The sequence below is a fragment of the Pinus tabuliformis genome, chromosome 1_1 (assembly GCF_031772625.1).
Source record: "Pinus tabuliformis cultivar Carrire ecotype Pingquan chromosome 1_1, CPIR1, whole genome shotgun sequence".
Classification (NCBI taxonomy): Eukaryota; Viridiplantae; Streptophyta; class Pinopsida; order Pinales; family Pinaceae; genus Pinus; species Pinus tabuliformis.
Window position 1 is genome coordinate 673,959,634 of NC_142297.1, and position 22,899 is coordinate 673,982,532.

Consider the following 22,899-nt stretch of genomic DNA (forward strand, 5'->3'; position numbering starts at 1 on the left):
ATGGGATGAGAGCCTCCCCTATGTTCACCACAGCTATAACCGGGCTCTCCACAACTCGACTGACCACAACCCTTTTCAGCTGGGCTTGGGCTTCCAGCCACTATGTCCATTGATGTGGCCATGCCATTTGCATCTACTCAGGAAGATTCGGCTTATGTCTAGTCCGAAACTAATAAGGCGAACAACTTCATTGAGCACATCCAACATATCCGCTAGCATTTCCACGACATTCTAGAGAAATCAAATGCCAAGTACAAGCAGTGACATGATCAACATCGGGTGCCACACAAGTTTCACGTGGTGTGACAAAGTCTGGTTTCATTTGCAAAAGGAACACCTTACCGGAGCCTATCAAAAACTCAGATCACTCCGGTATGGTCCTTACACCATTACCAAGGCTGTGGGAGATAATGCATTTGAGCTCAACATTCCCCCATTCCTTAGCCTGCACCTAGTGTTCAATGTGGACCGCCTTCGACCATACTTCCCACCATTGCTAGACACATCCGACATTGCAAAACAACTCACACCTACAGAGTTAAATCCAGATTGCATGGAACAAGCCACAACTGAGCAGATCATGGACACACAGATCAAGCACACTTGTCAGTAGAAGATCCAACTGTATTGATTTGTCAAAGTAGGCCAACTCCTTTACCAGGGCAAGTGGCTCACCAGGGACCAAGTTCAGTAGAAGTTTCCCCATCTCATGAAGGAACTCAACACAATGGGGACCATTGCTTCCTAAAGGGGGAGGAATGATCTAGGTGGATATTGGTGGCCATCGGCCAATTCCACTTGGACCCCCGCCATTGCTTCTTTCATATTTTCAGTTTCCTTAATTGTAGCACAATTTACTATTTTTAGCAGTTTTTCGGGTCCTAAACTTCCAGAGATGTTTTGAGGCCCTAAACTGTTGAAATGTGGCAACAAGAATACTCCAATTTAATTTGTCCTTGAATTAAATTGTGAATTAAAATTGAATTTAGTCTTAACATCTACTTGGAAATAATTAATTAAGTTATTTTGACTTAATTAGTTGGAGAAATTCAAGTTAGAAGTCTTTCTAAAGTCATGCAAGAGTTATCCCTTAAATTAAGGAGATAAGATTGAGTTATATTTGAGTTGTAATAAGTTAACTCAATCTACTAAGTTAAGTCCAGTTAAATTAGTTCCAAACTGTTTGAGGAACTAATAGAGAGTTAACAGTCAGTTGATGCATGCATGCACTCAACTAGTGTACTCCAGTTAACTGAAGATTCCCTCATCAGAAACTCATGCATGTCTATTATGAGAAAGACCGTGTTGAGATTAAAGTCAAGGACAGTGTACTATCAGTTGCATGTGTTTTCTTATAAAGAAAACTCATGCATGCAGAAGGAACAATTCCTTAATGATTGCGCAGTTCTGACAGTGTGTGAGAGAAGTGTTCCACTTGGTGAGGTGAGAATCATCCACTAGGAACATCGCAAGGAAATAGGAGCTTGGAGGGCAGAGAGGAAGGCTTGTGAGAAGCCAACTTTTCCTGTGAGCATCTGTGAGGATTGTACTAAGAGCTGGTTAACTGTGAGAGCTAAGGCTTTGTATAATTCCTATGTATTTCCACCTTGTATGATAATACAGATAGTTGGGTTTTTAGTTGAGGCTTTCCCCAAAGTATTTTCATGTGTATTGTGCATTGATTCTTCTTCTTCTGGTTATATTGTTCAGCTCGATTCAGCTCGATCTTTAAGCTTCCACAAATCGATAGTAAAAGTAGGTTATAGTATTTTGCTTTGATCTATATTGCATTATTGGGTTAACCCATAGTCAGATTTTCTACATGGTCTTAGCGCGAGATTTGTAGAGAATTTGCAGAATTTCTACATGGTATCGAAGCCAAATTTATCGGAGCAGTGAACAATATATTGAAAAGAGAATTCAAAGTTTGAAGTTTGGGGTTGTAGGTACAAATCGAATTCATATCATACTTAAAGGTTGGCCAATGGCGTTCTATGGCTTGAGACTCGAGTATGCCTTGGAAGGTAGCTTGAATTACAAAGCATGGAAAGATAGAATGGAAGCTGTATTAGAAGACAATGGCTTGAAGAAATTCATTGATCAAGAAATCCAAAAGCCAACTTCAACTAATGCACAAGATTTGGCTGAGTGGAAGAAGTGTGTGGTGAAGGCGAGACGGATCATCCTTGAGGGAGTTCGAGACCATATTGTCTCGAGTCTCCATGGGAAGGATACTCCATTTTCAATGTGGAAGACATTGAAGGACCTCTACTAGAACAGTAGCGACCAGAGGAAATTGGCACTCAAGGATAAGATTCGAAGAATCAAGATGGAGAAGGGCGATACTATTTCCATATATTTGAACAGGCTCACCACTTGTAGAGATGAGCTTAACAGTGTGGGAATAACTACTGCCGCTGATGATATGGTGAGCCTCGCTCTCCTTGGCCTTCCAAAGAGTTAGACTAGCTAGTAGGACTTTGTGAATGAAAGGGAGAAACTGCTGGATTGGGAATGACTGTGGTCGGATCTTATGTAGGAGGAGATCAGGAGGAGCACACGAGATGGTTCTTCATCCAAGAATGATGATGAAGAAAATCTGGCTTTAGCGAGTAAGGAAATGAAAGGGAAGGGGAAGGCTTCCCATTCCAAATCAAATTCTTCTCATGGAGGGAAGATGGGTGACAAGTCTAAAGTGATATGCTTTAATTGTCACGAGATGGGACATTATGCGACTAATTTCCCATCGAAGAAGTCCAAGAAGGGATCCTCAGAAGGATCGGAAGGTGAGGCATTAGCCTCTCAGTTCGAAATGGACTTTACCCTCATCACATGCATGGTGTCATTGATGATGGGTTGTGTTTGGTATCTTGACAGTGGAGCCTCATTCCACATGACCGGTGATAAAATTTTATTCAGTGTCTTGGAGGAGAAAGGCCTCAAGATGCGCATAGAGATGGGTGATGATGAAAGGTATAGTGTTTCAGGAGTGGGCACGGTTGCTTTTCAGAGGGAGCATGGACCTCCTATCACCTTGACAAATGTGATGTATGTGCCTGGACAGAAGAAGAACTTGGTATCGGTTGCGATGTTGGAGGACAAAGGCTACGATGTTGTCTTCAGTAAAGGAAAGGTGTTCCTAAGACACATAACCACGGGTCAAACCAAGAGGATATGGATTCAGGTGAAGAATCCCTATAAACTAGAGGTTAATGATTGTGCAACATTGAGTACGAAAGCATAATTGGTGTAAAGCCAAGACATTGTCGAGTTGTGGCACAGGCGGTTGGGCCATTTGCATCATGGGGCTTTGAAGATAATGCAACAGATATCTACAGGACTCCCCAAAGGTAAACTTGAGCAAGTTGACACATGCAAAGGTTGTAACTTGGGAAAGTACACCAAGTCTTCCTTTCATGACCGAGACAGTCGAGCAAAGGCTATCTTAGAGCAAGTTCATATTGATGTGTGTGGACCATTCTCGATGGCATCCACAGCAAAGCAAAGGTATTTTGTGATTTTCATTGATGACTATTCTCGTAAATGCTGGATTTATTTCATGCAGAAGAAGGACCAAACCTTCACAAAGTTTTGTGAGTTCAAAGCTTTGGTCAAGAAAGAGTCAGGGAAGAAGATCAAGGCCTTGAGAAGCGACAATGGTGGAGAATATGTCTCTCAAGAGTTTAAGGACTCCTGTGCAGTGGAAGGAATTAAACAGGAGTTGACGACACCTCATAATCCACAACAGAATGGGGTGGCTAGAGGAAGAACAAAACTATTGTAGGGGCAGCACGGGCAATGCTGCATGACCAATGCCTACCACTTCACTTGTGGGCTGAGGCATGCAACACAACGGTCTAATTGCAAAATAGAAGCCCGCATCGCATACTTGAGATGAAGACACTAGAGGAAGCTTTCTTCGGTAAGAGACCAAATGTTGGTCACTTCATGATCTTTGGCTCATCGACATATTGCCATGTGACAAAGGATGCACGGAAGAAGCTTGAGCCAACAACAGAGTTGGGGATACTTGTGGGGTACATTGATACACCTCACAACTATCGGGTGTACTTGACTACCAGTCGGAGGACGGTGGTTTGCAAAGATCTCAAGTTTGATGAGTAGAAAACCATGCGAGTTTCCCTTGAGAGGGAGCTCCAACTACAAGCTATGGAGGGACCGTTGGTTCCTAAAGAGGAGGAGCCTCAGAATAAATATGTTCATGGTTTATGAGAAGTATTTTTATTTATTAAATAAGCAATATATCATCCCAACTAAAAAACTAAACGCTACATGTACAATATTTATTTATGGTAAAAACAATAACATGTTACCAAATAGCTCTGATTTATTTATTTTTATATAATTTAAATTAGTAAAAATGTTAAACATTATGTTATAACATCTCTATCATATTAAATTAAAATATCCATAAATATAATTAAAATTATCACAATTTTATTTTTAAATAAACATAATTAAGTATTGCAAATCCCAAAATTCTGGATTGCAGTTCAGTTTTCATTCTAATTCAGTTTTGGAACGGCATGAAGCGTACATGTAGAATCTGATAACGTACCTTCTTTTGCTTAAATTAACGAATATAATGAATATGTTAGCCATTCATTTGCAAGTTTGAAATCTATATAAAATAATGTGATCACGTATTTTTTCTCTTAAATTAAAAAACCGATCATATTATGATTAATTAACGTTGAAGTTTGTAATTCATACTTTAAATTGATGAATAAAATGAATAAGTTAAGGTTATTTTAGAAGCTTAAATTTTAAATGAATAAGTTAAGGTTATTTTAGAAGCTTAAATTTTATATCTTAAATACATAAGGTAAAGATGTTGACATGTAATTTAGAATTATGATGATGAATTATATAAAATGATTCGAAATTTCGATTAAATAAATATTTATGCATGCAATGAATCCGGAAACAAATTCTATATATAAATAATTGTAGAAATTTGAATTCTGAAATAACTTCTTAAAGTAAAAAATAGACCATAATTAGCGCCAACCGATTAGTTTCTTTTATTGAATATTTTATTTTGATATTAATAATATATATATTTTAAAACGAGTTCTTTTATTTTTCATATGCTTTTTCCCTCAATGTTTAATTATTTGGAAATGATAAGTATCGCCTTATACAAACTAGTGGGGCTTATTTTTAACGATTCCTTTTGCCTTTTGTAATTGGAATTATCATGCGTGCACATGTACCCCATTTTTGTCGGCTCACTTTGGCTGTAGCTACCAATTATTGCTTGCCATTCATTTCTGATTTTAGTATCACAAAGCAACTCGCCTTTTAAAAAGCATTGCACTCGGATCCTACCACCTAAATCTGTGTGGATAAAGTGAGGTTACCACCACCTAAATCTGTGTGGATAAAGTGAGGTTACCGGCAAAGTATACCCCAAAAAAAAAAATAATATTAATAAAATATTAAATGTGGGGCGTATTGTCGCCACGTGACGCCAATAACGACTTGTGTGTTGCGGACCATGTGATGGATAGTTATAAGTCTAGGTGGTAAGTTTTATTGTATTAATTCGAAAATTATTTAAACCCTTAAATCGAATGTGATATGTAGACGCCCTATCTTGTTGGAACAATGATAATTTTGTTGGATGGAAAATTATATATATATATTTTTTGTTTTCATATATATATATTGGATATAAATAAATTTGGAATGTTTTTACATGCACTTATACAAAGAAAGTCAAAGACATAGGTTAAAGGGAAATTATCGTTTCATTTTTTATTTTTTTTTTTCTATTTTTTTTTTTTTTTTAAATGATAAAATCTATAACTATTTAGTTGTTAAATTATAATGAAGATAATTAGTACAATCACATTAATATTTTTAATGTGATTGATACAGTGGAAAGTTTTATAAATATAACAAAAAAAAATTATCGCAACAAAAAAATTATTGCAATACGAGGAATGCATTACCAATGTATACATTTACCTTGATTAACAATGCATAAAAAGGTTATGGGTCAACTTTAAGTTGAGAAAAAAAAGTATTACACATCTTACTGTAAAATGGACAATTTTGCTAAATAAAATTTGCTTATATATTAATTTCCCCACCTAATTAGAATATGAACTTATTAGAATTGGAATAATCTCAAATCCCTAAGAAATTGGTGGGCGGGGAGCCATGTGGCACTAATATAATTTAATTTGAGAAAAAAAAGGAATTACACATCTTATTGTAAAATGCACCATTTTGCTAAATAAAATTTGCTTATATATTAATTTCCCCATCTAACTCGAATACAAACTTATTAGAATTGGAATAATCTCAAATCCCTAGGAAATTGGTGGGCAGAGAACCACATGACACGAATATAATTTTTTAAATTTATTGAAAGTCAATACAACCTAACAAACTCTGTAACACACTAGAATTGTTGATAAGCATTAAGACTAAGCATATGCTGAGCATATTCTCTTGAAAATCAATCTAGGTGGTCAATTGAAAAGATAAAAATAAGTCAAGAGATCTTCATCCACCTTAAATCGAAATTAGAAGTCTTCAATAATTACTATTAGTTATTATTAACAAACATATAACTCATTAATATTATTTAAAAAATTTATTTTAGTTATATTAATAGTTTATATAAAAAAATTATAAAAACACCTCCCTAATTTAAAATAGTTTTAGATCCCATTATATAATTAAAAGTAATCTTTACTTAATTTTTTTCCCCTTAGAAAAATCGTAATTTTATTCATAAGACAAAATTACATTTTGTAGATGCTAAAAAGCATATGCATATGGTTTGTATCTGTTTTCACAGGATACAAACAGACAAAAACTAAAAAATAAAATAATTAACTACTGTTCTTTTCTCCCTTTCTTTTTTTCCACCTTTTGCCAACCTCCAGTGTTGGGAGTGGCCGTTACAATGGAAAGCTGATTTTCAGTGGGAGTGTCTTTGTTAGAGTCAGATCCTTTTGATCCATGAGTTCGCTTGATGCCAGTTATTTCCATTCCTGTTAGTTGAGATGCTTGGTGCTGCATTGGGTTGTTGGGGTCTTCCTCCTCCTTTAGTATGTTGTTCTTGTCCTTTTGATCCTCTGTTTCTGCTTTGTATGTTGCTGTTTCTGCTTTTTCTACTTCTTCCTCCAAGGGGGTTGTATATTGCCATCCTTTTGGCTGTTTCTGTTGCTTCTTGTTCCATTTGGGAGTTTGTTTTGCTTTAGGACAGGCACTGTGGAGGTGTCCTGTTTGTAGACATCCACGACATCGGAAAGCTGTGTTTTCATAGTCCAGTGGTTGTGTTCGTTGTGCGTTATTGAAATTCAAGTTTATGCTTTCTTGGTAGTCCCTCACTGAGGTCTACCTTAATGCATATCCTGGGAAATGTGAATATCCCCCTTGTGATTCTGTCCTCATCAGTCTTTAGGAAATTTCCCAATACATTCCCTATGGCGATTAGAACATTGTGGTGCTAGAAATGTAACGGGAGGTTGTGCAACCTAACCCACACTAGCATCTTTGATACCACCATTGTGTTGGTGTCGAATTCCGGAAACCAAGGGGTCATAAATAGTTCTGCATTGCCCCAGAACCATGGCCCCTTGTTGAGGATATATTCCCTTATACTGTTCTGAATCTGACTATAAAAAAACCTTTGGGACATAAGTATATCTCACAGTCTGGAGACCAGGCCTCATAAATCCATTGGTGCAAAACATCAGATTTAGGCCAAAACCCATTAAATCTGCATATAACTGATTTGGAATAGAGATCTATGTATAGGTCTTTTACCTCAGGCATTGCAATGGTAAGAGCAGGATTCTCAGATTTTTGTTCTACAATGTAGGGTCCTGGAAGCTCGAGCGGTGTTGCAGTTTTGGCTTGTGCTTTTTCCTTGCCTTTGACTGCTTCCTTGAAGGATCCTATGCTTTTTGAGTTGGTTCCAGCACTTCCACCCTTCAGACGCAGGTTAATTATGATGGTCGAGTCTGCGGTGATGCCATAATCCTGGAGTGTGAGATTGTCCTTGCCTGAGTAGATCAAGTTTTGCCGGTATGCTGGTATATCGAGGTGGTTCTAGATTTTGTTTTTTAGCTCCTGTATCTTCCTCCCTTTCTAGATCCTCCAGCAAAAAGTCTTTCCATCCAGTGTTTTAATGAAAATTTGTATCAGATCCTCCTCTTTTGAGTGTGTGTCCGTCTGAGGTGTTGCTGGATCTGTTACCCATGTGCCCGGATATGTCAGATCTAAGCGTCTTGTTGCTTCCGTGCAAAGCTTCATCATGATCCACCAGGCAAAAGCACCACCGATCTGCTTGCCTAAGAGGCCCTTTTGGTATCTGAGTTCAATGTTTGCCAATTCTGGGGCATATTCCCATATTGCTAAGATGATATGCTGATCCAACTCCGCAGGATCCAGTAAAACCTGGAAAAATGCCAGATCCGTCCTCATAAAGAGCTTAATGTCAATGGAAAGGTATTGGGTATTTCTGGTTCGAGGAGATACTTCCAAATCTCGCCAGATCGAGGGCAGATCTGTCTTCTGGCTCATCAGATCTGATAGGATGTGTCTCAATCCGTGGATAAAATTCCAATCTGGATCAAGAACGATCGATCCTTGCCAATGAATAGAGCTGGTAACCTTTGAGTGATGGCTATTTCGAATCAACATTTGTATGACATCTTCTGCGTGGTTGCCTTTGATTCTGTTAACTGGAGAACGTATTCCCTGTCCAGGGCTGCCATAGCATCCCAAGCTTTCGAGTGTAGCATTTACGTCAGCACGAGAGGCCACCCCCGCCTTCAGATCTCCCTCTCCTGGGCTGATAGATGACGAAAACTTAGGTCGCAACGATGGCGCCCGATCTCTCCCTATTGATGGGGATAGGCTTTCCCTAGGCGACATAGGTTTGGACCTCCTGGGATTGTCGCTACGTGGAGCGTGATATGATTTGAAGGATCTCAAATGAGAACAAAGGCATGAGCGTATACCTGACGTTGCAAGAGATCCGGGATGTGATGAGGATCCCGCCATCGTCCTTGATGGCCTAGCCCACCTCGGCCTGCCAGGTCTTGCCATTACTTCACCACAGGTCGCGTTATGTAAACCCTCCTTTCCTTCGCCGCCGCACGTCAGTGACTGTCTTCTTCAATCATTTGTTTTCAATCGCCTACCTAATCTTTACTTAAATTATGTTTAGAAAAAAATAATATTATTATATTATCATTATTAAAACTATCATAAAATATTATATATTTTTAAATAACATCTACTTTTATTTTATAACCATCCCATTTAAATTTTATTTTGTCCCCTCTAATTTTTTTTTATAAATTTTTTATAAAGTTACATTAAAAAAAATACGTACCAGCGTTTTATAAAAGATATTCAATTTAAAGAATGGAATACCGAAGCCACTTAGATAGTCATTATTACTAGATCTCAATCCACACTTATCTTTATACGATAGTGCGTTATAAGAAGGCGTTTGCCATTAAAATTAGGGATTCAATATATTTCCAACCCATCTTCTATAAATAGAATAATCGTTTCATTTCTTCCGAATGCGATCCCCGTCACCATAAACCTCTAAAAGTAGGCCATTCATATATTTTAAACTTATTTTTCACACCATAAATGCTTACGAATAAAATTTAAGATTACTTTGAAGATTAAAGGTGCTGCATAAAGCAAAGTACAATCGAACTCGTGAATAAAGCAAGTGTCTCTAACAAAATATTAACAAATAAAAGTACGCAAGGAATTCCACTTCTATGAAGGGAAGAAAGTGAAAGGAGCATGGTACTTTGCTTGTCCACGCATACCAGATTTGGACGAACCATGATCTATAATAGACTTTTCTTGATCTTGCTTTTTCTATGTTCAAGTTTTATGCTTTCCATGTAGGCTCACAACACTTTAAGGTTCTTGTTTGTTAACATGGTGTTGAAATCGAAATCTCTTTCCAGTGATGACTATGTAAGTTTATACTTTCGTGATATAGTGTTGATTTCATTACTATTATAATTTGTAGTTGAAAGTTAGGTAGGTGGGACATAAAGAAAAAGTGCTTTAACAACATATCTATTCTCTAATTGTTATAGGGTTATGTTTTAAATGTTATCAAGTGAAATAATATATACAAATTCTCATTTAAATTAAAAATAAGTGAGCTTAATGGTTAAGAATATATGTTTTTTCGTAAGAGATCACATGTTTAAATCTAGAGGGGCGCAGAGTATGTTGGACAATTGGTGGTGTATGCGTGGTTGTGATAGTGTTGGCATTGATGTCAACAAGGGCCAGTATGATGATTGGGCGTTCGGGAGGAATCCCATGGTTGTTCGAGTGTTTTGAAGAAAATCATTGCAGTAGCAAGCTTACTGGAAAAGCCATAAAATGATGACTACAATGATGGACCAGATGGAATTCCATGGTAGTTGCAGGCTTCATGTAGAGAATCATCATAGTAGTAGGCTTACTGAAGAAGCCATAAAATGATGAATATGGTGGTTGGGAGTCTAATTTTCCAAGCACAAGAAGAAGAGTAAAGGAGAAAAGTGTGGTAGAGAGTTTGCAACCATCTCAGAGGTAGAAAATGGTCTCAAAGCCTACATTGGACCCTATCCAATGAAAAGTGCTATGGAAGAGTTTTCCAACAATATGCAAAAGTCCAAAAATGGACTCCTGGATCAAAAGATATGGTCTGTCGAAGTCCAGGGATTTGAAGCCTTAAGAAGGATGAGATATCAGAATTCCGAAGATCGGCTCATCGGAACATTAGGACATCGACATATCGGATATCAGAATATCAGAACTTCTTAAGAGAGGAACCTTTAGAAGTTACGATATCCTATAGTTCCGATAATACTAAAAAGCGTCATGGAATGCTGAAGAAAATTAACGAAGGATCTTGTTGCAAAACCAAGGTTTGATGAGCCCTCTTCTCTCTCCTCTAGTAGGAAACATGGCATTATAAGATTGGCTTTGAGAAGCTGCAGTGGCATCTGACGTGGCAATATGACAAGACATGTGGCAGGAAATTTCAACATTATTGGGTGGTTTAATGGGCCAAATCTGGGTGACACATGTCACCACTATGGAGTTGCCACGTGGACTAATGACGTCATATCGGAGGTCGACATATCAGAGGATGAAGACCTCGTAACTTCATTGCAAATGGATTTTGGAAAAGTTACGAGCGAGGGGGCTTTTGATATTGGATTGGCACTTGGTCATGAGAATCCAAAGAACCAAGGGCGTAGAGTAGTTACCAAATGAAGATTGGTCCTTGATAGAAAGAAAAGATTTTAGCACCCAAGGGATAGCGCCGGTCACAACTCTCCGTCCCATGGTGGAGAAATGATAAGGAGCTAAGCACTAAGGGGTTGAAGGCCAATCAGAAGTTCGTGATTTCGTAAGGTCTGTTAATAAAAGTTACGATATGGCGTTTTGCTGATGGAGTAGTACAACGAGTTAAAGGACGTATGGGTTGACATCGTTGGAATTGAATGCAAATTCGGGGGAGTAGATCGTTGAAATGGATTACACCTGCATAAGACTATGTAACAAGAAATCGAGGATGACATTTCTAGCAGAGACAAATTTGGGTGAATGAAGGAAGCAATTGGTTGCTTTACATACAAGACTAGTTGTGTTAAATGAGAATCAGAGTGATCATCTATGTGAATTGTCAAGCTCTATGGAGCGATAAATGAGAATGGGGCTCTAAGAGGAGTGTGCAGGTCGCTTGAGATTTATTTCTCAGCATGAAACTCTACACAGTCAGACGATAGAGAATTGCAAGGTCCATCTCTCATTTGGTATTATGACAGGAAACTACCAGGAGACACACCACGATAAAGGAAGCCATGCCAAAGTACATTTGGATAGCCAAAGTATAGACACCGGAGACAACCTTGCGTAGAGTGGCTCAGTGAAACAAAACCATCACCTGCAATTGAGGAGATGGGGAAGTTGAGCAGATTTATGTAGTGGTAGTTTGTGAGAGGTGTGTGTAGAGACAAAGAGGTTGAAGCACTAAGGAGAACACTGTGTGATACAACAACAAGTGCAACGAGAGTACTGTGTGGAGAATAGTGAGGGTAGTGCTGAAGAGCAGTCAACAAAGGGCCCTTGACAAAGGAGGCAGAGTGCTGAGGAGATGTTGTTGTGAGTAGAAATTATAGATCTTTTGCATGAGAGAAAAAAAGTCAGAGTGCAAAAGTTGAATCGAAAACTAACCATTTTTCACATTTTATTTGTAATATTATATGTCCCTGTTTTTAGTTTGAAAATTGTATGAAATAGTAGAACAATGGCAAGAGCAAGTTAGTGCCATTTGGCAAGTTGGTGCTTGCTTACCAAAGGGGGTTGGTGCCTCTAGTGAATGGGTGCTCACAAACAAACAAATGTAATTGAGTGGGTGCTTAATTTACATCATAAACAAACAACAAATTTGGTGGTTTTTTCCCTCCGGGTTTCCACGTGAAAAACACTGTCAAATGTGTTTGCTGCTCATGTGATTGTTGTATGAACATGTATGTTTGAAATTGTTGTTCACTGTTTTTGTGAATGAATGCTCTCACAAGTAAAATAATATAATATGGAACTATAAGCATATTAGAAAAATAATCTCATAATTACTGATTCACACTGCTTCTTAGCAATTCCATACTTCAACAATTGGTATTAGAGCCACGGTTCCTTCAGTAACAGTATAATTACTGGAAGGTAGATCTATAAGGAATTATGTCTAAGCAAGGAAGTCAAGAGGCTTACTCAAGTAGAATACCAGTCTTTGATGGGACAAACTATGCCTTTTGGAAAGTAAGAATGGGAGCATATCTTATGTCCTTAGGAGTATATGTTTGGACTTCAGTACTAGTAGACTACAATGTCCCTGATATTCCTCCCACTGATGCAGATGACAAAAAATTATATGGGAACAATGTTAAAACCAAGAATTCCATTCTCTTTGGCCTTAGTCAATCAGAACTTGTAAAAGTTATGCACTATAAGTCTGCTAAGGAAGTGTGGGTAAAGATTAATCAGAGTCATGAAGGAGATGAAAAAGTCAAGCACGCGAAACTTTAGACTTTCAAAATGAGGTTTGAGAGCTTGAGAATGAGTGAAATTGAGAGAATAACATAATAATTCCTCAGAGTTTGCTAAGGAAGTGTGGGTAAAGATTAATTAGAGTCATGAAGGAGATGACAAAGTCAAGCAAGCGAAACTTTAGACTTTCAAAATGAGGTTTGAGAGCTTGAGAATGAGTGAAAATGAGAGCATAGCATAATACTTCCTCAGAGATGATGAAGTAACTAATATGATTATAGGACTTCGTGAAGAGGTCAAGGAAGAAATGATTGTTCAAAACATCGTAAGATCTCTACCCATGAGGTTTAATGCTAAAGTCTTAGCTATTGAAGAAATGGCTAATTTAAAGGACCTCAAGATGGACCAACTGCATGGTACTCTCACAGCCTATGAGATGAGAGTAGGAATAGAAAAGTTTGAACCTAAGGAAGCAACATTCAAATTTCCAGAAAGGCCAAGGAGCATAAAGATCATCAAGACTACTCCAACTGTGAATTTGATCAGGAGCTGGCTCAACTAGCTAGAAAGCTGAAGCGTGGCTTAGGAAAATATAAAGGGAAGTTTCCCTTTAAGCGTTTTGACTGTGGAAGAGTTAGAAATTTCTCACCCAAATGCCCTTATAAAGAAAAGGCTAAAAAAACAGGATCTGAAATTTGGAAATAAGTCCCAGACACATCAGAAGAAAAAGCTCGATAAGAAAAAGGGGTTCTACTCCAAAGAGGATAGATCAACACCAAAGTCAAACAATGAAAACTCGTCGGAGAATGATTCAGATAAGTATCTTCTTATGGCTTTCGAAACAGACTCCAAGAAACATGGTATTATGGACTCTAAAGAGGAAGAAGAAGAAGAAGAAGAAGTAGTGGACCTTGAAGGGAACTCATCAGTCCCCTCGATGAGTTAAAGAAAGAAAGGAAAATGAATAAGCAACCAAAAGAATAGTTACAACATGCAAAGGAAGGCATGTATAAATATGACAATGAGGATTTTTCCTATCAAAAATAAAATCTTGAGGAAGCTATCAAGAGCAAAGATAGTATAGTCCTTCTACTAGAAGAAAAACAAGGAATCTGTGAAAGACTAGAAGAGGAGAACAAGCATTTAAAATAGGAGCTTCTCAAGTGAAAGAGGGAAACAATCTCACAAACATGCAAATATGATATTCAGTCGTTGAAAGTTAAACTAGAGGAGGCTAAATGAAAATAAGAGGTTATTCAAGATTTGATCCAAGAATGGGAAGAGAACTGTCAAAGTCTTGAAGCAAAGGTTCTCTCTCTGAGAATCGATCTTGAGAGAACAAAGCTTAGAAGGGTTTAAATGAAAAATTTGATTAAGGGACAAGGAGACTAGATCATATCTTGAATAGTCAAAGGCCCTCAGGAATCAAAACTGATCTGGGATACTTTAAGACACAAGGATTTTCTATGGGGAAGATAAACTCTAGGTCCGCAGGATTCGAAGAACCATAGAGCCATGGGAAGAACAATCATGAAAGAATTAATGAAGACAAAAGAGCAACATGGAAAAGAGGAGATCAACAATGGAGAATGAACCAATCAGCCAGATGACCAAGGTATTTTCCTACAAAATCTCATAATGCTTCCAACAATAGGCATGCCTTTTTTTATGGTCATTGTTATAGGTGTCATACCTTTGGACAGAAACCTATTGACTGTAGAAGGATCAAAGTTGAAAAAGATGAAAATCCCAGATACAATATGCATCAAATTTCTAAATCTCAAAACTCTTATCTCATAAATCAGAATGTCTTCTCTCCCTTGCTAAGTGAAGTAGAATGCTTCAAATGTAATAATTTTGGGCACAAATCCAGTGAGTGTAGATGCAGGTTTGAATACCTGTCTAAGTCCCAAAATATTAGACAGTCAGCTATCCAAAAGGATAAGGGGAGCTGTAAATGAAAGACTAAAAAGAGAATGCAGTGTGGACTCACCTTATCAGCTCATAATCAAGAAAACAAATGGTATGTGGATAGTGGTTGTTCCAAGCATATAACTAGGGAAAAAAGCAAATTTATATAGCTAAAACAAAAGGACAAAGTAAATAATGTCACCTTTGTAAACAATGCTCTAGCAAGAATGAAGGGTAATGGTGTAGTCAGTCTGATAAAAAACCAAAAGCAGAAAATGTGTTGTATGTAGAAAGTCTCAAGCATAATCTATGTATTGTAAGCCAAATGTGTGATAATGGCTACAATGTGACCTTTCGATATAAAGACTGTAAGATCCGCAACATGAAGAGTGGAAAACTAGTGGGAAAAGAGATTAGAACCCACAATAATCTACATGTGTTTGACGATTCCAACGTTAACTACTATTTAAGAAAAACAAGTGAAGCACGGTTGTGGCACAAGAGGCTTGGACATATGAATTTTTATAGTTTGATAAAAGTGATCAAGATGGGAGCCATGAGAGGATTACCAAGGTTGTCAAGGCCCGATAACTCAATTTGCAAGTCATGTCAGTTTGGGAAACAAACTAGGACTCATTTCAAGTCAAAAGAGTTCTCCTCATCCAGACCTTTGGAGCTTATTCACATATACATTTGTGGCCGAGCTAGAGAAAAAACCTCAAAAGGAGAGAGGTATTTCATGTTGCTCATTAATGATTTCACCAGGACCACTTGGATTGTCCTCTTAAAAGAAAAATCGGATGCCTTCAAGCATTTCAAGAAGTTTAAAGCTCAAGTAGAAAATAAGAAAGACTTAAAGGTAAAATTCTTAAGATCAGACAGAGGAGGAGAGTACACCTCAAGCGAATTTGAGGAATTCTGTGAAGAGCGAGACATCAGGAGGCAATACTTAGTGGTTAGAAATCCATATTAAAATGGAGTAGTAGAGAGGAAGAACAAAACAATCCAGAAAATGGCCGGAGAAATGTTGGATGAAGTAGGAGTGTCTCACAACTTCTGGGGAGAAGCAGCCTAGGAAATAGTATATCATTCAAATAGAAATCAACTCAGGCCTAATTGTGATAAAACTCCCTATGAGTTGTGGAAGGTAATCCCTGCATCAGTTAAAAACCTCAAGGTGTTTGGAAGCAAGTGCTTCATCAAAAGGAATGATAAGAATCCTGGATAGTTTGATTCACTCGCTGACAAAGGGATATTTCTCGGGTCCTCTGCTCGAAGCAAATGATATAATTTTTATAACAAGTGGACAAAGAAGATTGAGTATTACATTGACGTGATAGTAGATGAAGTAGGTTCACAACTTGAGTCCTCTAAAAGAAATATGAACTCAGATGATGAAGAAAGTTTAGATTTGAGGTCCGTGGATTTGGAGGAAACAAATTTAGACAATGAAGGTGAGGAAGTAGGCACGACTTCAAGGCCAAAGACACCCTCCAGGTATGTACAAAAGGAACATCCTGAGAGTCAGATTCTTGGAGATCAAAGACATGGTGTCCAAACCAGGAGGAAACTTGTTGGCAGTACAAGTTATGTGAATCTGGCTCTGTTATCGTAGATAGAACCCAAGAACCTCTGTCAAGCAAGTGAAGACAAGTTATGGGTGAAAGCTATGAATGAAGAACTTGATCAAATTGAAAAGAATGACACTTGGGAGCTTGTTCCAAGGCCTAGAGAGAAATTTTTTATTGGAAAAAAATGGGTTTTGAAAAATAAACTAAATGGACAAGGTCAAGTAATCAGGAACAACGCTCGATTCGTCTACAAAGGGCATGCCCAAATAAAAGGGGTAGATTTCGAAGAAACCTTTGCACCAGTAGCACGAATTGAATCTATCAAGATATTTCTGGCTCTTGCCACCCATAAGAATATCAAGGTGTATTAGATGGGTGTGAAGTCTGCATTTCTCAATGGATATTTGAAATAAGAAGTTTACATTGAGCAGCCAAAAGGATTTATACTCACCTCTGATGAAGGGTTCGTATGCAAATTGAAGAAGGCCCCGTATGGAATAAAATAGTCTCCCAGATAATGGTATGAAAGGCTCGATAAGTATTTTCAGAAATAAGTGTTTAAGAAAGGGACAATTAACAACAACCTATGTGTAAAGTCTGAAGGCGACCATCTAGTGATAATAGTTGTGTATGTGGAAGATATAATATTTGGCAGTGATATGAAACAAATGGGGCATCAATTTGCAAAATGTATGCAATTTTTTTTTGAAATGTCCATGATCGGAGAGTTGTCCTTCTTCTTGGGTCTATAAATGGCTCAATCTGCATAAGGAGTGTTTATATTCAAATCCAAATATCTCAAGGAAACTCTGAAGAAATTTGGGCTGGAAGATTGCAAGCCAGTCAACACACCTATGACTACAGGCTGCAAGCTGTGAAAAGAAGATGGAACACCACTAGTAAATCAAACTGAATATATATAAATGATTGGAAGCTTATTGTATCTGATCGCTTCAAGGTTAGACACCATGAAAGTAGTGGGGCTTGTGGCCAAATTTCAGGCTTTCCTGCATGAGAGTCAGGTTGTTGTTGTCAAGAGGATTTTCAAATTTATTTAAGGAACAATAGAGTATGGACTATGGTATGCTAAGAATGAAGAATATGGGAATAGTACTTCTGGTTTATCTTTCTTCCTGGGAAAATGCTTGGTGTCATGGGTCAGCAAGAAACAAGCCTCAATTTCTTTGTTGACTGCCAAAGCAGAGTATATTGCTTTTGCTACCTATTGTATGTAGATTCTATGGATGAAGCAAAATTTGAAAGATATTCAGGTAGAGCTTCCTGATCCCATTCCAATAATGTGTGATAACACAAGTGCCATTAGCATCTTCAAAAATCGAGTTGCATTCAAAGACTAAGCATATTCCTATCAAGTTCCATTTCTTGAGGAACAAGGTTACAACCAACACTACTAGACTTGAACATGTTGCCACTAAAGAGCAACTGGCATATATCTTTCCCAAGCAACTGGCAAGAGAACCATTTGAATATCTTAGGCAACACATAGAAGTTGTGACTCCTCCCTCCAAATGACTTCATTTTGGTAGGTGATGGCAGCTACTCAGCATGTGGAACTCAAGGGAGAAGAGGCTGCAATGGTTTAAGGGGAGTATTCAAGAAGTATTCTTTTCCACTGATGTCAAAGGGGGAGAAGATTGAAATCAGAGTATACCATGCCTAGCATGAGGGGGAGCTTATGATGTTGCCTTCAATGCCAAAGGGGAAGATTATTGGACAATTGGTGGTGTATGGGTGGTTGTGTTAGTGTTGGAATTGATGTCAGCGAGGGCCATCATGATGATTGGGTGTTCGAGAGGAATCCCATGGTTGTTGGAGTGCTTTGTAGAAAATCACCATAGTAGAAGGCTTACTAGAAAAGCCATAAAATGATGACTACAATTATGGATCAGATGGAATTCCATGGTAGCTGCAGGCTTCATGTAGAGAATCATCACAATAGTAGGATTACTGAAGAATCCATAAAATGATGACTATGGTGGTTGCGAGTTAAGTTTTCCAAGCACAAGAAGAAGAGTAAAGGAGCAAAGTGTGGCAGAGAGTTTGAAGCCATATCAGAGGTATAAAATGGAGTAAAATCCTACATCGGACCCTATCCAAGGAAAAGTGCTCTGGAAGAGTTTTGCAACGATATGCAAAAGTCCAAAAATGGACTCCTGGATCAAAATATATGGTCTGCCGAAGTCTAGGGATTTGAAGCCTTAAGAAGGATGAGGTATCGGAACCCCATAGATCATCTCATCGGAACATCGATACATCGGCATATCAGATATAAAAACCCCGAAGATCAACTCATCGGAACATCGGGACACCGACATATCAGATATTGGAATATCAGAACTTCTTAAGAGAGGAACCTTTAGAAGTTACGATATCTAGTAGTTTTGATAGTACTAAAATGCGCCTAGGAATGCTAAAGAAAATTAATGAAGGATCTTGTTGCAAAACCAAGGTTTGATGGGCCTCTTCTCTCTCTTTTGGTAGAACACATGGCGACATAATATTAGCTCCGAGAATTTGCAATGGCATTTGACGTCAGCATGTCGTGGCAATACAACACTACACGTGGCTTGTAGTTTCAACATTATTGGGTGGCTTAATGGGCCAAATCCAGGTGACACGTCTCACCACTATAGAGTCACCATGTGGAGTAATGATGTCATATTATAGGTCTTCATATTGGAGGAGGAAAACCTCGTAACTTCAGTGTAGATGGTTTTTGGAAAAGTTACGAGGGAAGGGGCTTCCGATATTGGGTTGGCACTTGGTCATGAGAATCCAAAGAATCAAGGGTGCAGAGCAATTAAAAAAGGAATATTGGCCCCCAACAGAAACAAAAGGCCTCAGCACCCAAGGACTATACCACTAGTCACAACTCTTGGTTCCATGGAGGAGAAATGATAAGGAGCTAAGTGCCAAGGGGTTGAATGCCAATCAAAAGCTCGTGATTTCATAAGGTTTGTTAATAAAAGTTAAGATATGGTGTTCTGCTAATGGAGTAGTACAACGAGTTAAAGGACGTATGGGTCGACAACTGTCGAATTGAATGCATACTCGGGGGAGTTGATCATTGAAATGGGCTAAACCTGAGGAAGAATTTGTAACAAGAAATCGAGGATGACATTTCTGGCAGAGAAAAAATTGGGTGAATGAAGGAAGAAAACGGTTGCTTTTCATACATGACTGGTTGTGTTAAATGAGAATTAGAGTGGTCATATTTGTGGCTCGCCAAGCGTTATGGAACAATAAATGAGAATGGGGCTATCGGAGGAGTGTGTAGGTCACCTGAGATTTATTTTATTAGCATGGAATTCTATACAGACAGACAATAAAGAATTTCAAGGTCCATCTTTGATATGGTACTATGATAGGAAAATACCAGGAGACGCAACAATGATAAAGGAAGCAATGTCGAAGTACATTTGGGAAGCTAAAGTACGGACATCAGAGACAACCTTATGCATAGTGCCTCAATGAAACAAAACCATTGCCTGCAATTGAGGAGATGGGGAAGTTGACAAGATTTCTGTAGTGTTGGTTTGTGAGAGGTGTGCATAGAGATAGAGAGGTTGAAGCACCAAGGAGGACACCATGTGATACAGAAGCAAGTGAAACGAGAGTGTTGTGTGGAGAATAGTGAGGGTAGTGCAGAAGAGTAGTCAGCAGCGGGCCCTTGATAGAGGAGGCAACGTACTGAGGAAATGTTGCCGTGAGCAGCAAGTAAATATCTGCTGCATGAAAACACAAAAAAAAGAGTGCAGAAGTTGAATATGCAACCAACCATTTTTGGCATTTTACTTGTAATATTTTATGGCTCTATTTTTAGTTTGAAAATTGTATGAAATAGTAGAACAATGGAAAGAGTAGGTTGGTGCCTCTTGGAAAGTTGGTGCTTGCTTACCAAAGGGGGTTGGTGCCTCCTGTTATCACCTAGAACTGCAGTCACATGTATATAAGTTTTGTCCAAAGTTTCATTGTCAAAAATGGGTGTCAAATGGTTGTTATCCTATGTTTACCACTTAGGGGTCATGTTTTTCAATGATATTAATGAGAATCATTTTCAAAACCGTTAGTCATCCTTCATCGTGATTGAATAAGACATCTCTTATCTCGTATATGTCATGTGTCCTTTTCGCATTTTCGCAGCGCAGTTTGATTGGTTGATTTTGCAGCGCAATGATGTTTTAGCCTTTTCGTAGCGTCAGCCATTTCGCAGCGCATGTCGCTAAATTATAACTGTCTGCGCTACGAAATCGCGGATTCGGGGATTTTCACAGCGCAGATTCGTAAAATGTCATGTCCAGGGATGAGTCATTGTGTCCGTTCGGTTGTTGTCAGTTGGTGTACCTTCCAAGCACTTACGAGCCATCATTCCACCAATAGGTTCATAGTCATGCACATTAAGTTCATTTAAACGGTTTTGTCATATATGGTTGTGTCATGATGTTTGTTAATATTGCATGGAGTGGCCAGCTTATATGTTAAGACATTTGAATTGAAAATGAACCCGAGTTTCTTCTTCAAGAGAGCCTGATTGCAAGCGAGCCTGCGTTCTAAAATTTGAATTTGCTTTTCGAGTTGAGGCTGGTGGTGTTTTGCTGTGCGAAAGATTTCAAAGCATAATGGAAAAGAAGGAGCATCGGTCTGGAAGGTGTCAAAGGGCAGAACCTGAAGGATTGGACCTTGCATTGAGGGATGAAGGTGTTAAAAGGGCCTTCAAGGACGCTGGTTGCTGGAGTTTCTGTGAAAAGCTGAAGGGAGGACACACTCAGGTAACAAAAGAGTTTGCCTTGAATTTTACAGGCTTAAATTCCAAGGTATCTATGTTAGAATTCCCAGTATCTCCAGAGGCTATTGCTAGTGTAACTGAGATTCCCAGAGGGGGGCAGGAGTGGTTTAAAAATTTCAAATTTGATATGAGCCCCTGTAAAGAATTCTTGAAGGAAGCCTATGCGAATGAAGATTTAACCAAGGCTGTGCCTAGAAGTTATGTTAAAGAACACTATGCTATGCTTCTTACCTGTATTCAAAAGTATTTAACTTGTGAGGGCAGATATAACAAAGTTTATTCCTATCATTTTAAGTTGTTGCTGCATTTTACGGGTAAAACATCTATAGACATCCCATTTTACCTGTTTCGAAGCCTCAGCAAGATGTGTGACAAGGTTCAATTGAGAAAGGATGATTGTGAGACCTCACTATTTCATCATGGTCTAGTCAAACTGTTAGTGCTGGATGCTCTGCAAAAAATTGGTAGGGATTGGAATTCTTTCATCTATATGGCCGGTTTCCAGAATAAAACAGGCCTCACCCCACAGCCTGTTAGGGAAAGAGAAGAATCAATGGAAGAACCTACAATAGCTGATCTTAGGAAGGAGGCTAGGGAGAAAAAGAAAGTTAAATCTCAGTTGGACAAACCAGTCAAGCCCTTGGTTATTAAAGAGCCACCTCAGCCACCTCAGTCATCATCAAAGGAAAAGGTCAAGCACAAGAAAGATGTACATGGATCAGCTGTGTCCGAAAGAGCATCAAGAGTTAAAACAAGGGGTCAATTAAGCAAGGAGAAAGGTAAATCAGTAGCTGTTGAGGAAAGTCCAATTTCAAAAGCCAGCTTAAGTGATTTACTTGAGGCAATTGAATTTGAGCAGGAAGAACCAGTGCATCTTGAACCTATGCATATTGACTTGACTCAATCATCTCCTGAGAGCACTAAGAAATCAAAAGCTTCGAAGAGATTAAGGTTTGATGAGCCTAGTGAGGAGTTTATGTTCAAACCACGAAGGCCGGTTACAAGGAGGCAAGTTAAAGAAGCTGAGAAAGTGCATAAAGGAGAGAAAGCCATAAAGATGCCCAGAACAGAGGTAATTGAAGTGCTGACCAAAACAGTGGAGGCAGTCAAGCATAAAGATAAGAACAGAAAAGTTATCATTACCCAAGGAGGAAATGTTATAGCCATAAAGAACCAAGCGGGAGCAGCAAAAGATGAAGTTGTCCAGGTGAAGAATGTTAATGAAGTTGCCCAGGTGAAGAAGGTTACTAAGGAGCTTGCAGTTAGATATGCCAACTACCGAAGAGCTGTGTTAAAAGGTAGCAAAAACCTAGTGGGTCAGGCAGATTCAGTGGCTGATGTGTATACATGGACGGTTCCAGCCCTCAAGCAAGCTAAACTCATCAGAAAGATGAACATGAGCCTGAGAGCTGAAAATAAAGCCTTAAAGAAGGAGGTTGCAAATTTGAAGATACAGCTAGGTCAACTAGCTCACTGATTTGAAGAAAAAGGTGATATTCTTAGTTTTGGTCAATTTTGTTTAAGCTCCATTATTTT